The sequence below is a fragment of the Suricata suricatta genome, chromosome 7, assembly GCF_006229205.1.
Source record: "Suricata suricatta isolate VVHF042 chromosome 7, meerkat_22Aug2017_6uvM2_HiC, whole genome shotgun sequence".
NCBI classification, from domain to species: Eukaryota; Metazoa; Chordata; class Mammalia; order Carnivora; family Herpestidae; genus Suricata; species Suricata suricatta.
The window spans coordinates 40,692,195-40,713,923 of NC_043706.1; positions in this window are offsets into that span (position 1 = coordinate 40,692,195).

Consider the following 21,729-nt stretch of genomic DNA (forward strand, 5'->3'; position numbering starts at 1 on the left):
TAAGAGAAAGAAGAAAGGGACGGTCACAGTAAAGGGGGGTGGGGAGAGTAAACAACGGAAGGAGATCCAGACAGTGAGAGGAAGGCCCTGTGGGGTCCTGCAGCCCTAGTCGGGGGCCGGAAGTGTCTTCCACATCCCCCGTGTGGGAGGGGTCCCGTTTTCTCTACCCCAGTGCTCTCAGTCACCCATACCGGGCCCAGCACCAGGAAAGCTCCGGGCACCCCTCCTTCCAGATGTGGCTCTTCCAGGGCCCTGCCCACATGTGCCCAGCCCTCAGTCTGAGCAGACCTCGTGTGAGGCCCTGGCCCCTCAGACCCCGGGGCCACACAGCAGCTGCATGTTGTTCCCAAAACACAGTGCCTTGCCTTTGCAGAAAGCTCCCCTCCCCGTGCTGTCTAAGACTCCGGCAGTCCTAGGCATGAAGGTAGAGGCTTAGCTTGGAGCTAAGGATGAAGCCACTTCTGGGAAGGAACGCTGGCCCCAGTGGGCTGGGACAGCACCTGAGCCACTTAGGGGACTTGGCAAGACCCTGTGCCAGGGCCCCAGGTGGTCCGTCTCCACCGAGGACACCCCAGAACCCAAGAATGCAGCAGGAGAGACCGGGATTAGACAGCAGGAAGAACTTGACGGCAGGGAGGGCCAGGAGGCTAGCGGTGAGCGGAGGCTGTGAGCTCCTGGTCCCCCTGGAAGGCCTGGCAGCCCAGCCTTTTCCCACCTCTCTCCACCCCCCGCGATGAGTCAGGGATTCCGCAAATTTTAAATTCCTGTCTTCCTTTGGGCAAGATACTTGACACTTTCCTGGGCTGTCTCTCCTGCCACAGCAGTGAAATCCTCAGAGCCTCCTTTCTCCATGGCTCCGGGGCCCTGCTTTCCCCGTGAGTCACCCCGACTGTAGAGGCCCTCCCTGCCTCAGCCCAGGGCCGGCCGCCGACCGCGCTTGGGCTCCCGGCTTTGCAGAAACCCCCTTCCCTAAAGCAGCTGCTTCTGGTCCCCAGGAACCCAGTTTTGAGGGCAAGAACCCACACATAGCCGCACCCCCTGAACGAGTATGAATCAATGAATCAAAGAATGCAGAAGATCCTTCGAGGGGGAGACACCTCAGGCACTGTGCTCAGGAAGCCCACGGTCCGGTCCCATGGTAGAGACTCAGCCTCCTGCCCAGGGAGCCCCCAGCGAGCAGAGCTGTGGAACTCCGAACAGCTCTTTCCCTCTGAACCTCAGAGCAGGGCCTAGTACACACTTGCTGCAATGCAGGGGCTCAGGAAGTGTTTGCAGGAGGGAGCAAAGAAGGGAAAAAGGAGGAAGGAAGGAATCTCGAAGCGCTCAGCTGCTCTTTGAGGGGTGTTCTTTGGTTGAGGAACTCCCCAGGGACTAAGACCACTGGGCCTTTCCATCCCTGTGCCCCAGCACCGAGCCCAGAGTGGGTCCTTGTGACAAGTCTGAAGTTGAAAAGTCTGAATTGAACCAGAGGACCCAGAACGCCAAGAAGCCTGGTGTCAGGCAGGCCCCATCAGGCTCAGGGGAAAAGCTGCCTCAGGCTCCCGACCCATGGCGGCGAGCACAAGAGTAGGGTGGAGAGACTGCCATGGAGCCAGGTGGAAGCCAAGGGCAGTGTGGGGTACTGGCCTGGGGCTCATGGCTGGCCAAGGAGAAAGGGTGCAGGGGAGGCCAGGTAAGGCTGAGATCAGTCCCTCTGGTGGGATCAGAGCCTGGGGGAGAGGGAGAAGCTGGGGGAGGAGGGTCAGGAGGACAAGAAGCCCACTACCTCCCCTGCAAGGTGGAGCACAGCCCCACCCCACCCCCAACTACTGCCCCATCCCAGCATGAGCAGCTGGTAATGGGTGAGGATCATTGTTTCGGGAAGGTGGGTGAGTTTCCACCAGAGAATCCTTCTCATCTTCGCACCAAAACCTAGATCTCCAGGCCAGCAAGCAAAGCTGCCACTTTCTCTCTCCAGAGCAGCAAAGACCTAGAAGGCACTGTGGAGACACCTGCCACATAGCCCCTCTTCCTCCTTCAGTCCACCTTCGTGGGGAGACAGGTCAGATGAGAGACTTTCTTCTGAGCCCCCCAACCGCGCCCCCCACCATGGGGCTCCATTTCTGCTGTGATCTGCCCCAGGAGATCAAGTGCCAAGGTCAGGGCTAAATGGTAGGGTGGGATTCAACCCTGCAGAAGGAGGCAGAAGGCAGAGACTCCTTGGGTCCATGTGGGGTAAAAGCTAATTGCCAGGATAAGAATATGGGTTGGGGTACCTCGGTGGCTCAGTCAGGTAAGCATCCGACTCTTAATCTCAGCTCAGGTTCTGATCTCAGGGTTATGAGTTCAAGCCCTCCACTGGGCACTGTGCTGGGCGTGAAGCCTACTTAAAAAAAAAAAAAAAAAAAAGAGAGTGGAGCACCTGGGTGGCTCCATCAGTGAAGCATCCAAATTCAGTTCAGGTCATAATCTCACAGTTCATGAGTTCGAGCTCCACTTCGGGCTCTGTGCTGACAACCCAGAGCCTGGACCCTGCTTCAGATTCTGTGTCTCCCTCTCTCTGTGCCCCTCCCCTGCTTACATTCTCTCTCTCTCTCTCTCTCTCTCTCTCTCTCACACACACACACACACACACAAGAGGGGCTATGTGGCACACACACACACATAAATAAACATTAAAAATTTTTTTTTGAAGAGTAAGAGCTGAGGCAGGAATATAAGAGTTAGAGGGTCAGGGACCCATCCATCCACGTATTCCTAGGCTAGCCATCATTTAGGGAAGTGGTTATTTAGTTAACCGATATTTACATAGTGCAAGATAAAGCACAAGTCCTGTATGAATATGAACTAATTGAATTAACTCATTGAATCCCCAGAACAACCCTAAAAAGACAGCACTATTGTCATCCCCAGTTACAGATTGGGAAACTGAGACTCAGAAAGGGTTAAGTGACTTGCTGAACATTATACAGCTGGAAAGTTGCTGAACCAGGATTCAAGCCCAAGGCATGATGTTGCCCAAACCGATGCCCGCCGCTAGCAGGGTCAGGGACAGTCAGAGGTCATGAGGCCAGGCCAGGGATGACATCTTTCTTTCAGGATGAGAAAGTCCTTTCAGGGAATGGATCAGAGGCCTTTCCCAGAGAGGACCGGAGCTGGCGAGAGCTGCTGATGTAATTGCTCCCTCTTGGTGGGGGGGGAAGGGGAAGGGGGAGTGAGGTGGAGTTGGCCGAGGCCCAGGGGGTGTGCCTGTCATGACAAGGGCCTGGCCAATGGCAGGGCCAGGGAGGAAAGGAACCTCTCCCGGATATTTCTATTATCTTGAGGAGAAAGGGAGGCGGGAAGAAAATTTGGCCGCAAAGCTGACTGAACTTGCAACTTGGTTTAATAACCACATCCCAGTTCTCCTGTGAGCCAGAGCCCCGCCTCTCTGTCCCCTCCAGGGAAATCCAGGCCAGGCGCAGGGCCGGGAACTGGGAAGCCTATCTCCATCACCACCCCACCAGCCTAGAGCCCCAGAAGTGGGGTCTGTCTCCCCTGGGACTCTGGCTGGCCAGATGGAGCAAACGCAAGGTCCTTCCCAAGTTCTAGAGAAGAAGGAGGCTCTCAGAGATGGGGGGTGCATTTTCCACCCTGAATACAAGGCTGTGTGGGAGGAAAAGCAAATGGCCCCAGTGGGGCAGGAGGTGAACCATTAGAAGGAAGGCTGTCCTGAGAAATGCTGGCCACGTCCCTAGTGAATGGCTGGGGGGGGGGGGGGGGGGGGGGGGGGGGGGGGGGGGGGAAGGGGAGGGACAGCGGGCCGAGCTTCCGCACCACTTACACAGTTGCACTCACGCACCTTCATATTCACGTTCACACACCCACAGACACATATGTACACCAACACTCATACACACATGCCCTCACTCATCTACTGTCACACACTCACAGGCCCATATACACACTCACACACACTCAGGCACACACACACACACTCAGGCACACTCACACAAGCATACACACACACCTGCATACACACTTGTCCCTCAGGGGTTAGGACCAGGCTGGGCAGGAGAGGGGCCTTCTGGGAGAATGGCATAGCTAATAGCTGCCAAGGAGTGGGTGGGCAGAAGACTGGGACCAGGCAGGGCGCCCAAGAGCCGGGGGTGGTGCTGAGAGTCATCATGCCATGACGGGGCCAGGGCTGTCAATGGAGTGGACACTGTTCCTGCCCCCTCCCGGGGCCTGCCTCTGGCCAGGCCAGCCTCCATTCCCGGCATTGTCTCGGGTGCTTTGGGCAGGGTTCCCAGGCCTGGCTGAACTGGGGGCCTGGCCAAACAGACCTCCTGTGCCCTCCCATTCTCCTCTCTCCTTGGACGGGAAGATTGTGTGGGGAAGCGGAGGAGAAGAAAGGTTCCAGAATCACTGGCATCCCATCCCCTACCCCACACAGGCAGAGCTCAGGTGCAGAGGATAGGCCCCAGAGGCCCAGACTCCACAAAGCCCCATCTTTCCCAGGGCAGGAGGCCTTAGAAGTCCAGCTCACCCCTCCACACACCCTTTGACCATGACATTTATTTCCTCTCCCATCCTTGGGGTTCCATCATCCCTCTCCACAAGCTGGGCTTACTCTGGGGGTAAGCTATTCTTCCTCTTGACATCCCCGTCCTCCAAGCAATGGGAACCACATGGTTTTACTCTTAAAGGCTAAATTAATCACTTGGGGGGGGGGGCGTGCAGGTATTAATGGATTAATGCAAAGCATCTCCTCTGACAACTGGCTCTTCCCTGCCTTGTCCAAGAGGTTTCCCACCAGCTTCCGGCAGCCTTCACCCAGAATGGGGCTCCCCATCTCTTCCCCATGGTGCCAGAGAGCTGGGCCACCATCACAGTGGCCGTACCTGAGCCAGAGGAAGGGACCCCGTGGACAAGAAGACCAGCCATCACCTGATACCACATGGCCTCCCTTATGGGACTTGGGCAACTCTCCCACTGGGCCCTGTGGGCCAACAAGAAGGCTACCATCCTGCCTCCATAGGGCTTGTGTCCAGGAGGCGCTCCTCCCTGCCCTGGAGCTGAATGTGGTACAGGACTTCCTCTGGTGCCCTCCAACCTGACTGTCACCCGAGCCAAAGGGATTTTTCCAAAACACAAGTCAAATCTCATCCAACCCTTGCTTAAAGCCTGTCAAAGATTACCCAGTGCCCTCCAGACGGTTCTTTAATGTAGCACAACTCGTGGGACCTGGTCCCTGCTGCCACTCTACCTCACCTCCACTGTCCCTCCTCCATGCCACGATCTTCCTCCACAAAGAGGTGCCTCCCCACCCTCATCCCAGGATGCCTCCTCTCCTTCCAGGCCCTTTCTCCTTGCTCACTCATCAGCCTGCGGGTCTCTGCTCTGCCCCCTCTTTCCTCTCCTGGGGCCCCCATCTCTTTCCTCCTGGCACTGATTGGTAGGTGGGGGTGACCTGTTTGCTCATCAGCCTTCCATCAGCCTTCCATGTAAGCCAGGAGCTCCAGGAGGGAAGAGACACCTCTGTCCTTCTTGTCATTAAGTGCTTAGTCCCGAGCACAGCACCTGGCCTTGGGGCAGTACTAGGTAAATGCAAATGAAGAATGAAAAAGTGAATGAACAAACAGCCCATAACTGCCCAGCCTTTAGGGCCGTGATGCACACATCTTCCAGGCTGGCTGGGGCTCCCATGCCCACACACAGGCGCTCTTCCCCCTCAACCCATTGTTGTGTGCAGCTCAGTAAGGCCGGCTCCCTACCCTCTGGGAAGAATCACCTGGATAGTCCCCTCCCCTCCCCAAACCCCACACTCTTCAAGACTCAGCTCCAATCAGGGACCCACTTCCAGAAGTCCCCCGACTGCCTCCACTCTCGCTCCAAGATTTCACCTGCTCCGAACCCCTGAAAACCAGCTCTCTGCTGGGGCTGCTCTTGGATTTATATTATGATGTGCCTTTTTCAGTGCGTCTGCTATTGGTTCCCCAAGGGCTCCTAGACTTCCCTGAATAGTGGAGCCCTGGCAGACCTTGCCAACAGATGCTGCCCAGGCTGTGCCAAGAAGCGTGCTCTGGGTTGGATTCCCTAGAAAGGTAGACGAACCTGGTCTGGTCAGGGGGCTATGGGCAGGGCTCAGGAAGCCAGGGCTTTCCCGTTTCCTTCCTCACCCCCAGGCTCCGCTGGGGGACTCCAGGACCTGGGAAATGAATGTCAGAGCAGGCAGCCCCCAGTGTGGAAGCAGAGGGTGTGTCCAAGCAGGTGGGGTCCTAAGAGAGGAAAGAGCTAAGGTCAGACATCAGAAGCCAGACTCCTGGCCCTGCAGCCGGACCCCAGAGAAGATGGGGAAGAGCCTGGTGGGAAAAGAAAGCAAATGCAGGCTGTTACCCATTCTACCAATCTTCCTGGGCTGCTGCCTAGCTGGGTTTCTAGGGCGGCAACAGGCTTAGAACTGTGTGCCCCCACCCCACCCCCTGCAGCCCTGCCTGCCCTGCTCCCACATCTCCTGGCAGTGGCTCAGTCACCCCCAACTCAAGTCGCCAATGTTCTCAGTACCTGTCTGTAGGGGCTTAGATGGCCACCTGCTGTGTGCTCAGGACATGGCCCCCTCCCCCCACCAGTGCTCCAGAAGTGCAACAGACCCTGCACTGGCCTGACAGGGGAGCAGGGGCAGGAGGAGGGTGGCTCTGGGCCCAGACACTCTTATGCCCCACACAGTTCACACACTTACAGGCCTGCCAACCCTCAAGACAGGGTGGAAGCCTGGTGCCTGCAGGGCAAGGCTGGGTGACTTTGCAGGAGTCCGCACCCTCCTATCTGTAAGTGAAGGTGATGACCCCTGCCTAACTCACCTTCCGGGGTTGTCAGACAAGGTGTGCACAGAAAGCACTCCCAAGGGCTTTGTAATCTACAAAAAAGAGTTTTCTTACTGTCATTCTTATCACTGATATTATTCAGCTAGGGAAACGAGTCCTGCTGTCTTATTTAAATACAGCAGCGTTGGGGCGCCTGGGTGGCTCAGTCGGTTGAGCATCCAACCTCAGCTCAGGTCATGATCTTGCAGTCCGTGAGTTCAAGCCCCAGGTTGGGCTCTGTGCTGACAGCTCAAAGCCTGGAGCCTGCTTTGGATTGTGTCTCCCTCTCTCTGTGCCACTGCCTTGTTCATGCTTGCTCTCTCTCTCTCTCTCTCTCTCTCTCTCTCTCTCTCTCTCTCAAAAATAAGTAAACATTAAAAAAGATATAGCAGCTTCATCTCCCCCATAGGATCCCCTCGCCCAACAACCATCTGGGGTCCCCTTTGCCTACAGGATAAAGGCCACATTCTATGCTCTAGGAGTTCTTCTGGCTTAAGTCCACTTTCCAATTTTATCTCCCTTATCCTGTCATCTCTCCAGCCCTCTCAGATTTCCCTCAACACAGATTTTGCCTATCTGCCTCCATGCTTTTGCTCATGTGTTCCCTCCTCGTGGAATGCCCTGGCCCAGAGCTCTCTCTGTCTTTAGCTCTATCCTTCAAGACCAAACTGTGGTACCAACTCTCGAATGAGGCCTCTTTCCTCAGCCAAGCCAGAACTGATCTCTCTCCTGCCCTGGAAGGGATTTGGTTTACACCAAATGCCATGACAGTTCCCTGCACGGTGTTGGTGCTTGTGAAATAAAAGCTGTAATAACCCCACACCCTAGGCTCTAAACACTTTATATTCACTGACTCACTTAATCCTTACTTGTTGTGGTACTACTATTAGTATTCCCATTTTCCAGGTGGACAAACCAAGCCATGTGCCCAATACCTTGCCCAAGTCAGCATGAGACCAAGATTTGATCCTGGAGACAGACATCGGAGTCACGTACCTCCCTCTAAATATCATGAAGAACTGAGTTACGTCCACCTATTCATCTGTGTCATCCCCTGCGCAGCCCAGGACATGGCTCAGTATTTGATGGCCCTGGCATTCACATTGTCTCAGGCCTCTTGTACATGGTCAGTTCACTGTGCTGGGGACTCTTTTAGATGGAGCACAGAAGCTGGCTCAGGGTTCCAGGAAATGTGACCCATCAGCCTCCCTGGGCTGTGGGTCCACACCATCCTCAGGCATCAGAGAGCCAGACTAGGGCTGGGAAAAAATGCAGGCAGCAGCCCTTCAGCCACAGCACAAGGCTGCCTGGTGGTACCCTTGCTGATGGCATCAGATGCTGACCAAGGTTGTGATTAATGCACCCATTGTCACCAGGCCAGGGTGTTTGGGAGAGCCCAGGGTGGGGTGTGAAAGGAAGCAGGCAGGAGCATCAAAGTCCAGACACAGGGGCCTCTAGGGACAGCCTAACCCAACTGCTCACTCCCATTTAACAGACGAGAACATTGAGGTCCTAGAGGGGGAATGACTTGCCTAAAGTCACAGAGCACAGCAAAGTCCTGCAAAAGCGCCATCACTTCTGAGCCTTTCCTCCTCAGCCTGCCTGCTGGCCTGGACCCTACCTCTCTCCCTGGAAAGTTTTATAATTAGCCCTGTGCAGGGGCGCCCAGGTGGCTCAGTCAATTAAGCATCCAGCTTCGGCTCAGGTCATGATCTCACAGTTCATGGGTTCGAGACCGCATCGGGCTCTGTGCTGACAGCTAGCTCAGAGACTGGAGCCTGTCTTTGGATTCTGTGTCTCCTTCTCTCTGACCCTCCCCTGCTGATTCATTCTCTCTCTCTCTCTCTCTCTCTCTCTCTCTCTCTCTCTCTCTCTCTCTTTCTCTCTCTCTCTCTCTCAAAAATAAATAAAACATTAAAAGCCCTGTGCAGCCCAGTAACCAAGCGTCCTGAACTCTTCAGTGAGCCCAGGAGAGGAAAGAGTGCCCTCAGACCACTTTGCCAGGCTTCTGCGCCCGGCCAGCAGCAGGTCCTACGATCAGAACTGGGAGAGGAGTTGGGAGGCGGCCAGCCGCTAATTGTGGAAAATAAATCAGGGACATCTAAACCTCGCAGTTGAAGAAAGGCCAGTTGCACGTAGACATGTTTCCTTTTGTGCTCTTGCTCCCCCACTTTAATTGTTAATTGAAAGCCATGAGTTATAGAAGTTACGTGGCTACCAAAGAAGGAGCTGAATGAGCTCCTGAAAATAACCCACTTGCTGAGTGGTTTTCGGGATGAGGAGCAGTCTTAGAAAAGCAGGTGGCTGAGGAGGGCAGCTGACCCTAAGAGGGCAGCCAGGACAAAACTGTTCCCTAGTGATGGCAATCTGGATCTGCAGACACCTCGTGCCCAGATTTTTAGAGGACGAGGGTGCGCGTTTGAGTTGCTGATTCTTCACAAAATCTCCAAGAAAGTCAAAAGTTGTGCCATTACGTTGATTTCTTAGTTTCCTAAGGAGACAAAACCTCTCCCATCTCTGACAATCTCTGACCCTGAGCAAATTGAGGACAGAACTGTGTGTCTCCCCGCCTCAGACTGGGGCTTCTAAGGGCAGGGCTGTGTCTACCCCTTCAGACTAGGTCTGAACTGCATTTTCTCTAAAAGACTAAGGAAACAAGAGCTAAGTTGTTTCATTCCCTTCCCCGAGGCAGGGGCAGGGTCTCTCCATTAAATGAAGCCCAGCCCACTCCCACCAACCTGGGTTGAGGAATGAGGGACCTGGAGTCACCTGTCACCGTGGGAGAAAAATCTTAGGACACACCCTGGTGACAGGAGTGGGAAGGGTTAAGAAACTGCAGCTACAGGGCCACCTTTCTCATTAGCTGCCCTCCCCGCTGCCGCCTGCTGCCAGGGCTTGGTTGGGCTCCTGATGGGTTCCAGCTGACAGCTGGGCCTCCTCCATTCTGACCCTCGGGCAGCGGTGTCCTGTAATGACCCCACCACCGGTACCCTTCACCACCCAAGCCAGGGAGGCTGGCCATCAGGATGGAGTGGGATGCAGGGAGGGAGGGGTGCAGAGTATAAGGAGCCCTGGAGGAGGGAGCCTGGGGGGGAGGTTCCATTAACTCCCTCTGAGGCCCAGAGCATAATGACAGGGGCCACCCTGTCCACAGGGGCTGGTTTCTTCTGCTGCCACCTCCCCAGTGGGAGAGGCCCCCACATAGCCTCCAGTCTGGGCAGAGGCCCGTGGCTCCCCCAGCTCCTCCTCGACCATGAGTCACTCCCAGCAGCCTGTGCGAGCAAAGGCAGCAAACCGCGTCCCGCAGCCAGAGAGGAGCAGGGGACAGACTGCAGTACCAGCCAGACACAGGTGCCTGGAACAGGAACGCCAGCCCTGTCTGGGTGCGGAGGCTGAAACCTGCCCCCTGAGCACCCCCCAGACTGGTCTCCTGCCTCACCTCTCTTCATGCCCGGCTCTCTGAGACTCCGCAGTGTCATTCTCTCTTGTGCCCTTGTCCCTTACCCACACCTCCTGCCAGCATCCTTGGGCCTTTCAAGACTCATCTCAAATGTCACCTCTCCTGGGAAGCTCCTCTGCTCTCCTGGATCTGTTCTCCTTTGTGCAGCCTCAGTGCCATGGGTATCCGTTTATCTGCTTTCCACGTCTCATCTCAGGCTGGAAAAGGAGCCACAGAGGGCAGCGGGGACTATATTCCACTCCTCTCTGTATTCCCAACCCCCGGCACAGTGCCTGGCACATACTAGGTGTTCAAGGTAGTGATTCCAAAGATGGATCCGGCTAGGAGTTAAACAGAATCACTCAGACCCTAATAACCAATATTTGCTGGTCCCAGCTGCTTCCAAAATCCCACCAACCATTCCTGGACAGACCTAGAACTTTTCTCAAGGATCTGGTGCCAAACCTCACCCCAGGACCACCCCACAAAGGGCACAGGGTTGATGTGCTGGAGCCCTCAAAGTGTCAAGACTGACCCCTCAAGGTCTCATAGTGGTCTGGGGTAAAAGAGGAGAATGCATCACCCACTGCATTCTCCTGGGGCAGAATCCAAAAACGGATCTGCCTGTGCCTAGCATCTTACAGAAGTTTAGGAGACCGAATGCAGTGGGCATCATGGACTAGATCTCCATCCGTTCTACCCTCTGCTAGGTGCCCACCTAGACTGAAGAAACAAGAAAACTAAAAGAAACAAAATAAACAAAACACTACATTTGTCAGTGTCCCTTGCGGTCAAGATTCAGGATGTAATTCAGCATTAGCCAATCAGATGCAACTGCATAGTTTTTAAAGGCTGCCCTTCTGCAGCTCCTGCTGCTTTCTGGAAAAGGGGCAGAGACGGTGTTTTTTCTTCTTAATGTCGTTGTTTTGTTGCAGTGCTGGCCAAGAGAGTCAAAAGGTGAGGCTCATACCTTAAGAAGCCAGAAAAATCTAGGGGTACCTGGGTGACTCAGTCATCTGGGTGTTCAGCTTCGGCTCAGGTCATGGTCTCATGGTTAGTGAGTTGGAGCCTCGAGTCCGGCTCTGTGCTAACAGCTCAGAGCCTGGAGCTTGCTTCAGATTCTGTGTCTCCGTCTCTCTCTCTCTGCTCCTCCCCGACTCATACTCTGTCTCTCTCGCTCTCAGAAATAAATAAACATTTTTTAAAAGCCAGAAAAATCTCAAATAAACAACCCAACCTTACACCTAAAGGAGACAAACAAAACCCCAAAGCAGAAGAAGGGAGAAAATAATAGATTAGAGCAGACCTAAATGAGATAACAACTAAAACACTAGAACAGATCAATGAAACCAGGAGCTGGTTCTTTGAAAAGATCAACAAAATTGATAAGCCTCTAGCCAACCTCATCAAACAAAAGGCGAGGGTGGGGGGACTCCAATAAACAGAATCAGCAATGGAAGAGAGAAATAACAACCAACGCCACAGAAATACAAAGGATTGTGAGAGAATGTTATGAAAAATTACATGCCAAACAATTGGACAAACTAGAAGAAATGGATACATTCCTAGAAATACTTTCTAAAGTGTTTCCTAAAGTGAAGCAGGGAGACACTGGATAGTCAAACAGACCTATCGCCTGCAATGAAATTGAAACAATAATCAAAACACCCCCAACAAGCAAAAGTCTAGGACCAGACGGTTTCACAGGCAAACTTTACCAAACATTTAAAGAAGAGTTAATACCTATTCTCCTCAAACTTTTCCAAAAGAAGAGGAAAGAGATTTTCCAAATTCAATCTATGAGGCCCACATTACTCTGATACTTAAACCAGATAAAGACACCACAAAAGGGTGCCTGGGTGGCTCAGTTGGTTAAGCATCCGACTCTTGCTTTCCACTCAGGTCATGATCTCACGGTTTCTGAGATCGAGCCCTGTGTTGGACTCTGTTCTAAAAGTGCAAAGCCTGCTTGGGATTTGTTCTCTCTCTACCCTTCTCCCACTGGCGCTCTCTGTCTGTCCAAAACAACAACAACAAAACATTAAAAAAAAGACACCACAAAAAAAAAAAAAGAGGACTACAGTCCAATATCTCTGATGAACATGGATGCAAAAATCCTCAACAAAATGTTAGTGAATGGAATCCAACAATACATTAAAAAATAAATCATTCACCATGATCAAATGGGATTTATTCCTGAGATGCAAGTATGATTCAATATTTGCAAGTCAATCAACATGACACATTACATCAATAAGAGGAAGAATAAAAACCATATGATCATTTCAATAGATGCAGAAAAAATCCATTCATGATAAAAGCATAGCATCATTCATAATAAAAACTCGCAGAAAAGTGGGTTTAGAGGGAAGATACCTGAACATAATAAAGTCCATCTATGAGAGGCTAACAGGAACATGACAAAGGTGCCCACACTAACCACTTTTTCTCAACATAGTACTGGAAGTCTTAGCCACAGCAATCAGACAAGAAAAAGGAATAAAAGCATCCAAACTGGTAAGAAAAAAATAAACCTTTCACTGTTTGCAGATGACATAATACTATATATAGAAAACCCTAACAACTCTACCCAAAAACTACTAGAACTGACAAAGGAATTCAGTATGGCTGCCAACTACAAAATGAATATACAGAAATCTGTTGTATTTCGATACACTAATAATGAAGCAGCAGAAAGAGAAATTGAAAAAACAATCCTATTTATGATTACTTTGAAAATAATAAAATATGTAGGAATAAACATAACCAAGGAGGTGAAAGACCTATACTCAGATAACTATAAAACACTGATGAAAGAAATTGAATATGACACAAACAAATGGAAAGACATTCCATATTCATGGACTGGAAGAACATATATTAAAATGTCCACACTACCCAAAGCAATCTACAGATTGAATGCAATCTCTATCAAAATACCAACTGCATTTTTCACAGAGCTAAAACAAACAATCCTAAATTTTGTATGGAACCACAAAAGATCCCAATTAGCCAAAGCAATCTTGAAAAAGAAAAATAAAGCTGACAGTATCACAATTCCAGATTTCAAGTTATATTACAAAGCTGTAGTAATCAAAACGGTGTGGTACTGACACAAGAATAAACACAACTCAATGGAACAGAATAGAAAGCTCAGAAATAAAGCCATGATTGCACTGAACGCAAGACGGCAGCGCAAGACACTGCATGAGAACTGGCCTCCAGGGAGGTACAGAGCCGAGGGGAAGAGGAGAGACTGAAAGGAGACCTCAGCCCATGGCGTGGCGGAGAGACAATCTTTCCATTTGCAGCCACTGGGTGCAGAGAGAGAAATCCGACCCCCTCAGCAGGCTTGTGAGCCGATGGGCCCAGCAGCCTGAAGACCTCAGGTGGAGCCAGGGAAGTGCTGGCTCTCCAGCTCGTCTGTGCAGCTCTGACCAGAAAACCCCCTGCTGCCAGAGGTTATTTTATTGGTGGCTGAAACAGTAAAGTGGGTGGGCTAGGATTTAAAGGCCTGGCGGACCTTAGAAAACTAAAACAACTTGATCCACCCGTGGCACAGGGCCTTTGGACTCAAGAGAGTGACTGGCAACTCATGGTCTGAGAAGGACTTGAGGTGCCGCCATTCTTCTCCCCACATCCACTAAAGCGGGACCTCAGAGACCAGCCCCTGAGACCCGACATACTTACATCGAACCACGCCCATCCACGCTGAAAAGCTGGATTCTTCTCTTCATGCTATTTTTTAATTTTTTAAAAATTTTTTCTATCCTAATTATTTTTAATTTTTAAATTTTTATAATTTTTCCATTGTTTTCTCTTTTCTCTTTTCCTATTCCCTCCTTTTCTCTCTTTCCCCCTAGGAGTCTGGGAAAACCAACATTTAACACTGCTGTGATTAGATCAACCCTTACCATTCAGATATTTTTCTCTTATCTCATTCTTATCTCTATCCTCTGCAGGTTTTAGGCTCTCAGACTGTCCTTTATCTCTGGCTGTCTCTGTGCCTACAGCTTTTTTTTTTCTCCTTTCATGTCCTCTCTTTTCTTTCCTGCTCCCTTTTTTTCCTTTTCCATTTGGTTTGCTTGTTTACTGGATCTGTCAATGCGTTTGTGTGCTTGTGTTCCCTGTGTGTTTGTCTGTCTGTTTTCCTTTTCAGAGCTACCTCAAAAAACAGGCCAAAGCACACATAGTGGAAAGTCTCAAATGTCACTGAGTAAGGAAATATATTAATTACAAGCACAACAAGAGAAACTGAGAGACACCATTAAAAGAACATCTCCTGAAACAACAGGCCCTGGACAGTCAAAAAGCCTCCTTTAATAGAGCCATACTAATAGGCGCACAGTGTAGAAAGAGCTTTTAAAACTGATAAGGGACCGAAAGCTAGGCAAAATGACAAAACGAAAGAACTCTCCTCTAAAGAAATTCCAGGAAGAAACCACAGCAACAGAACTGCTCAAAACAGACACAAGCAACATAACTGAAGAAGAATTTAGAACGATTATCATAAAATTAATTGCTGGGCTTGAAAAAAACATAGAAGCTGTCAGAGAAGATATTGATACAAAGATTGGAACCTTCAAAATAGCTGTGATGAGTTACAAAAAGCTATAAATAAGGTGAATAATAAGATGGACGCTGCCAATGCACAGATTGAAGAAGCGGAGAGAAGAATAGGTGAATTAGAAGACACAATTATAGTAAAAGAAGAAGCCGAGAAAAAGAGAGAGAAATTGATACAGGAGCACGAAAGGAGAATCAGAGACCTGAGTGATCCAATCAAATGGAACAATATCTGTATCATAGGAGTTCCTGACAAGGAAGAAAGAGGAAAAGGTCCTGAAGGGGTGCTGGACCAAATTATACATGAAAATTTCCCCAATCTGGGGAAAGAGAAAGACATTGAAATTCAAGAGACATACCAAACTCCCCTAAGATGTAACATAAACCGACCTTCAGCACGACATATCATAGTGAAGCTGGCAAAACATAAAGATAAAGAAAGAATTCTTAAAGCAGCTAGGGATAAAAGGGTCTTAACATACAAAGGGAAACCTATCAGAGTGGTTACAGACCTATCTACTGAAACTTGGCAGGCCAGAAAGGAATGGCAGGAAATCTTCAATGTGATGAACAGGAAAAATATGCAACCAAGAATTCTTTACCCAGCGAGCCTGTCATTCAAAATAGGAGAGATAAAGGTTTTCCCAAATAAACAAAAGTTGAGAGAATTCATCACCACCAAACCAACTCTACAGGAAATCCTAAGGGGGACTCTATGAGAGGAAGGTAGCAAGGAATATAAGACATCAATACAAACATGAACCCTACAGAAAACACAATGAATCTAAACCCACATTTTTCAATAATAACACTGAATGTAAATGGACTGAATGCTTCAGTCAAATGACACAGGGTAGCAGAATGGATCAAAAACCAAAATCCATCTATTTGCTGTCTACAAGAGACTCACCTTAGACCTGAAGACACCCTCAGATTCAAAGTAAGGGGATGGAGAAATATCTACCATGCAACTGGACGCCAAAAGAAAGCTGGAGTAGCCATACCTATATCGGACAAACTGGACTTTAAAGTAAAGGCAGTAACAAGAGAAGAAGAAGGACATTATATAAAAATTACAGGGTCTCTACATCAGGAAGAGCTAACAATTATAAACATCTATGCACCAAATTCGGGAGCTCCCAAATACACAAAACAACTAATCACAAACAGAAGCAATCTTATTGATAAGAATGTGCTAATTTCAGGGGACTTTAATATCCCACTTACAACAATGGATAGGTCAACCAGACAAAAAATCACTAAAGAAACAATGGACCTGCATGGCACACTAGAGCAGATGGAATTAACAGATATATTTAGAACTCTGCATCTGAACGCTAGGGAATTCACTTTCTTCTTGAGTGCACATGGCACATTCTCCAAGATTGAGCACATACTGGGTCATAAAACAGCCCTCCATAAATACAAAAGAATTGAGATCATATCATGCACACTTTCAGATCACAATGCTATGAAATCAACCACAGGAAGAAGTCTGGAAAACCTTCAAAAATGTGGAGGTTAAAAACTACCCTACTGAAGAATGATTGGGTGAACCAGGCAATTATAGAGAGGAAGTTAAAAAATATATGAAAACAAATGAAAATGAAAATACAACAATCCAAACTCTCTGGGATGCAGCAAAGGCAGTCCTAAGAGGAAAGTGCATTGCAATCCAGGCCTATTTCAACAAACTAGAAAAAGCGCAAACTCAAAATCTAACAGAGCACCTAAGTAAACTAGAAAGGGAGCAGCAAGAGCACCCCAAACCCAGAAAAAGAAGAGAAATAATAAAGATCAGGGCAGAATTAAACAAGATAAAATCCACAAAAACAATTGAACAGATCAATGAATCCAAGAGTTGGTTTTTTGAAAAAATAAACAAAATGTATAAACCTCTAGCTAGGCTCCTCAGAAAAAAAAGAGAGAACACTTAAATAGACAAAATCATGAAGGAAAATGGATCTCTCACAACAGATCCCTCAGAAACACAAGCAACCATCAGAGATTACAATGAAAAATTATATGCCAACAAACTGGACAATCTAAAAGAAATGGACAAATTCCTAAACGCACATACACTACCAAAATTCAAACGGGAAGAGATAGAAAATCTGAACAGACCCATAACCAGTGAAGAAATTGAATCAGTTATCAAAAATCTCCCAACGAATAAAAGCCCAAGGTCGGATGGATTTCCAGGGGAATTCTACCAGATATTTAAAGCAGAGTTAACACCAATCCTTCTCAAGTTATTCAAAAAAATAGAAATGGAAGGAAGTCTTCTGAACTCATTCTACGAAGCACATATCACTTTGATTCCTAAGCCAGACAGAGACCCAACAAAAAAAGAGAACTACAGGCCAATATCCTTAATGAATACGGATGCAAAAATACTCAACAAGATACTAGCAAATCGAATTCAATAGCATATAAAAAGAATTATCCATTATGATCAAGTGGGATTCATTTCTGGGTTACAAGGCTGTTCAATATTCGCAAATCCATCAATGTGATACATCACATTAACAAAAGGAAAGAGAAAAAACCATATGATCCCGTCGATAGATAGAGAAAAAGCATTTGACAAAATATAACATCCCTTCTTAATAAAAACCCTCAAGAAAGTCGGGACAGGAGGAACTTACTTATCCATCATAAAAGTCATTTATGAAAAGCCCACAGCTAACGTTATCTTCAATGGGGGAAAACTGAGAGCTTTCCCCCTGAGATCAGGAACATGACAAGGGTGTCCACTCTCACCACTGTTGTTGAACATAGTGCTGAAAGTCCTAGCATCAGCAATAAGACAACAAAAGGAAATAAAAGGCATCAGAATTGGCAAAGAAGAAGTCAAACTTTCACTTTTCGCAGATGACATGATACTCTACATGGAAAACCCAATAGACTCCACCAGAAGCCTTCTAGAACTAATCAATTAATTCAGTAAAGTTGCAGGGTACAAAATCAATGTACAGAAATCGGTTGCATTCTTATACACCAAAAATGAAGCAACAGGAAGAGAAATCAAGAAACAGATCCCATTCACAATTGTAAGAAAAATCATAAAATACCTAGGAATAAACGTAACCAAAGATGTAAAAGATCTGTATGCTGAAAACTATAGAAGACTTATGAAGGAAATTGAAGAAGACACAAAGAAATGGAAAAACATTCCATGCTCATGGATCAGAAGAATAAACATTGTTAAAATGTCATTATTACCCAAAGCAATTTACACATTCAGTGCAATCCCCATCAAAGTTGCACCAGCATTCTTCTCAAAGCTAAAACAAACTATCTTAAAATTCATATGGAACCACAAAAAAAAAAACCCAAATAGCAAAGTCATATTGAAGAAGAAAACCAAAACGGGAGGCATCACAGTCTCAGACTTTAACCTCTACTACAAAGCTGTCATCATCAAGACAGTATGGTATCGGCACAAAAACAGACACATGGACCAATGGAATAGAATAGAGAGCCCAGAACTGGACCCACAAGTGTATGGCCAATTAATCTTTGACAAAACGGGAAAGAGTATCCAATGGAAAAAAGGCACCCTCTTCAACAGGTGGTGTTGGGAGAGCTGGACAACAACATGAATGAAATTAGACCACTTTCTTACACCATTAACAAGAATAAACTCAAAATGGATAAAGGACCTGAGTGTGAGACAGGAAACCATCAAAACCCTACAGGAGAAAGCAGGAAATAGCCTCCTTAACCTCAATCACAGCAATTTCCTCCCAAAGGCAAGGGAATCAAGAACAAAAATGAACTATTGGGACCTCATCAAAATCAAAAGCTTCTGCACTGCAAAGGAAACAATCAAAAAAACTAATAAGCAACCGACAGAATGGGGAAAGATAGTGGCAAATGGCATATCAGATAAAGGGCTAGTATTCAAAATCTATAAGGGACTCACTAAGCTCCATACCCGAAAAATGAATAATCCAGTGAAGAAACGGGCAAAAGACCCGAACAGACACTTCTCCAAAGAGGACATCCAGATGGCCAACAGACACATGAAACGATGCTCAGCGTCACTCATCATCAGGGAAATACAAATCAAAACCACACTGAGATACCACCTCACACCCGTCAGAGTGGCTAAAATGAACAAATCAAGAGAATATAGATGCTGGCGAGGATGTGGAGAAACAGGCACCCTCCTACATTGTTGGTGAAAATGTAAACTGGTGCAGCCACTCTGGAAAACAGTGTGGAGGCTCCTCAAAAAACTATCAATAGAACTTCCCTATGACCCAGCAATAGCACTGCTAGGGATTTATCCAAGGGATACAGAAGTGCTGATGCATAGGAGCACATGTACCCCAATGTTCATACTGGTACTTTCTGCAATAGCCAAATCATGGAAGGAACCTAAATGCCCATCTACTGATGAATGGATCAAGAAGATGTGGTGTATATACATACAATGGAATATTACATGACAAAGAGAAAGAATAAAATATGGCCATTTGTAGCAAAGTGGATGGACCTCGAGGGTGTCATGCTAAGCAAAATAAGTCAGGTGAAGAAGGACAGAAACCATATGTTTTTACTCATAGGTCTAACAGGAGAACAGGAGAAACCTAACAGAGGAACATAAGGAGGGGAAGGGGGAAAGAGAGTTGGGGAGAGAGAGGGACGCAAATCATGAGAGACTATTGAATACTGAAAACGAACCGAGGTCTCAAGGGGGAGGGGGAGGAGGGAAGAGGGTGATGGTCATGGAGGGGGACACTTGTGGGGAAGAGCACTGGGTGTTATATGGAAGGCAATTTTACTATGAAACAAACAAAGAAATTAGGAAGGTATTGATTAAATTTTTAAAAAAAGATAGAAACTCACAATGATATGGTCGGTTTATATTCAACAGAGCAGGAAAGAATATACAATGAGAAAAAAGACAGTCTCTTCAACAAATGATGTTGAGGAAACTGGGCAGCTTCATGCAAAAGAATGAAACTGGACCATTTTCTTATACCATACACAAAAAATAAACTCAAAATGGATTAAAGATCTAAATGTGAGACCTGAAACCATAAAAATCCTAGAAGAGAACACAGGCAGTAATTTCTCTGACATTGGCTATCATAACATCTTTCTACATGTCTCCTGAGGCAAGGGAAACAAAAGTAAAAATAAATTATTGGGACTACATCAAAATAAAAAGCTTCTGCACAGCAAAGGAAACAACGGACAAAACTAAAAGATAACCTACTGAACGGGAGAAGATGTTTGCAAATGACATATCCAATAAAGGGTTAGAATCCAAAATATATAGAGAATTTATACAATTCACACCAAAAAATCAAATAATCCCATTAAAAAATGGGCAGAAGACACGTACAGACATTTCTCCAAAGAAGGCATCCAGATGGCTAACAGACACTCAACATCACTCATCATCAGGGAAATGCAAATCAAAACCACAATGAGATATCACCTCACACCTGTCAGAATGGCTAAAATCAACAACACAGGAGACAACAGGGGTTGGCAAGGAGGTGGAGAAAAAGAAATCCTCTTGCACTGCAGGAGGGAATGCAAACTGGTGCAGCCACTTGGAAAATAATATGGAGGTTCCTCAAAAAATTAAAAATAGAATTACCCGGGGGCACCTGGGTGGCTCCATCTGTTAAGCATCTCACTTTGGCTCAGATCATGACCTCGTGGTTTGTGAGTTCAAGCCCCATCTCGGGCTGTCTTCTGTCAGTGCAGAGCCTACTTTGGATCCTCTGTCTCCTTCTCTCTGTCTCTCTCTCTCTCTCAAAAATAATAAATAAACATTTAAAAAAATAAAATTATCATATGATCCAGAAATCACACTAGTAGATATTTAGCCAAAGAATATAAAAACACCAAATTGAAGAGATATGTGCTCCCATGTTTATTGTGCATTATTTACAGTAGCCAAATTATGGAAGCAAGCCAAGTGTCCGTTGACTGATCAATGGATAAAGGAGATGAGGTGTATATACACAATGGAATACTATTCAGCATAAAAAAGAATGAAATCCTGCCATTTACAACAACATGGATAGAATTACAGAGTATAATGGTAAGCGAAATAAGCCAGAGAAAGACAAATACCACTGATTTCACTCACGTGTGGAATTTAAGAAACAAAACAGGGGTGCCTGGGTGGCTCAGTCAGCTAAAGCATCTGACTTCAGCTCAGGTCATGATCTCAAGGTTCATGGGCTCGAGCCCTCCCCTGGAATCTGCTTCAATTCTGTGTCTCCCCCTCTCTCTGCCCTTCCCCATTTATGCTCTCTCTGTGTCTCTCAAAAATAAATAATAAACATTAGAATTAAAGAAAAAGAAAAAGAAAAAAGAAACAAAGCAAAGGGAAAAAAGAGAGATAAACCGAACCAAACAAAAACCCCAGACTTTTAATTATAGATAACAAACAGATGGTTATCAGAGGGAAAGTAGATGGTGGGGAGGGGTGAAATAGGTGAAGGGAGTTAAAAGACACTTATCCTGAAGAGCACTGGGTAATATACGGAATGGCTGAATCGCCATGTTGTACACCCGAGGCTAATAAGACACTGTATATTAACTACACTGGAATTAAAATAAAATTTTTAAAAAATAAAAAAGAAGGTAAGGTCCAGCCTGCCACCCCCCCACACTAGAATGGGTCACAGCAGGTGCAGTGTGGACCTAGCAATAGGACCAGCTTCCTATCACGTCACTGCCTGTGGCTCTGGAGCTGGTAACCTCATGATTGCCAAAGACACAGCAGCCTCATTAGTGGCCCAGTTCTGCAGCATTGAGATTTGTTCCTGAAAGTTCAACCCCGAGTCTCTGTCTTTGGCCTTCCAGTAGTTCTGCGGAGCTTCATGCTCTGTAATAAATCTCTTCCATCTAAACCCACAAGAGTGG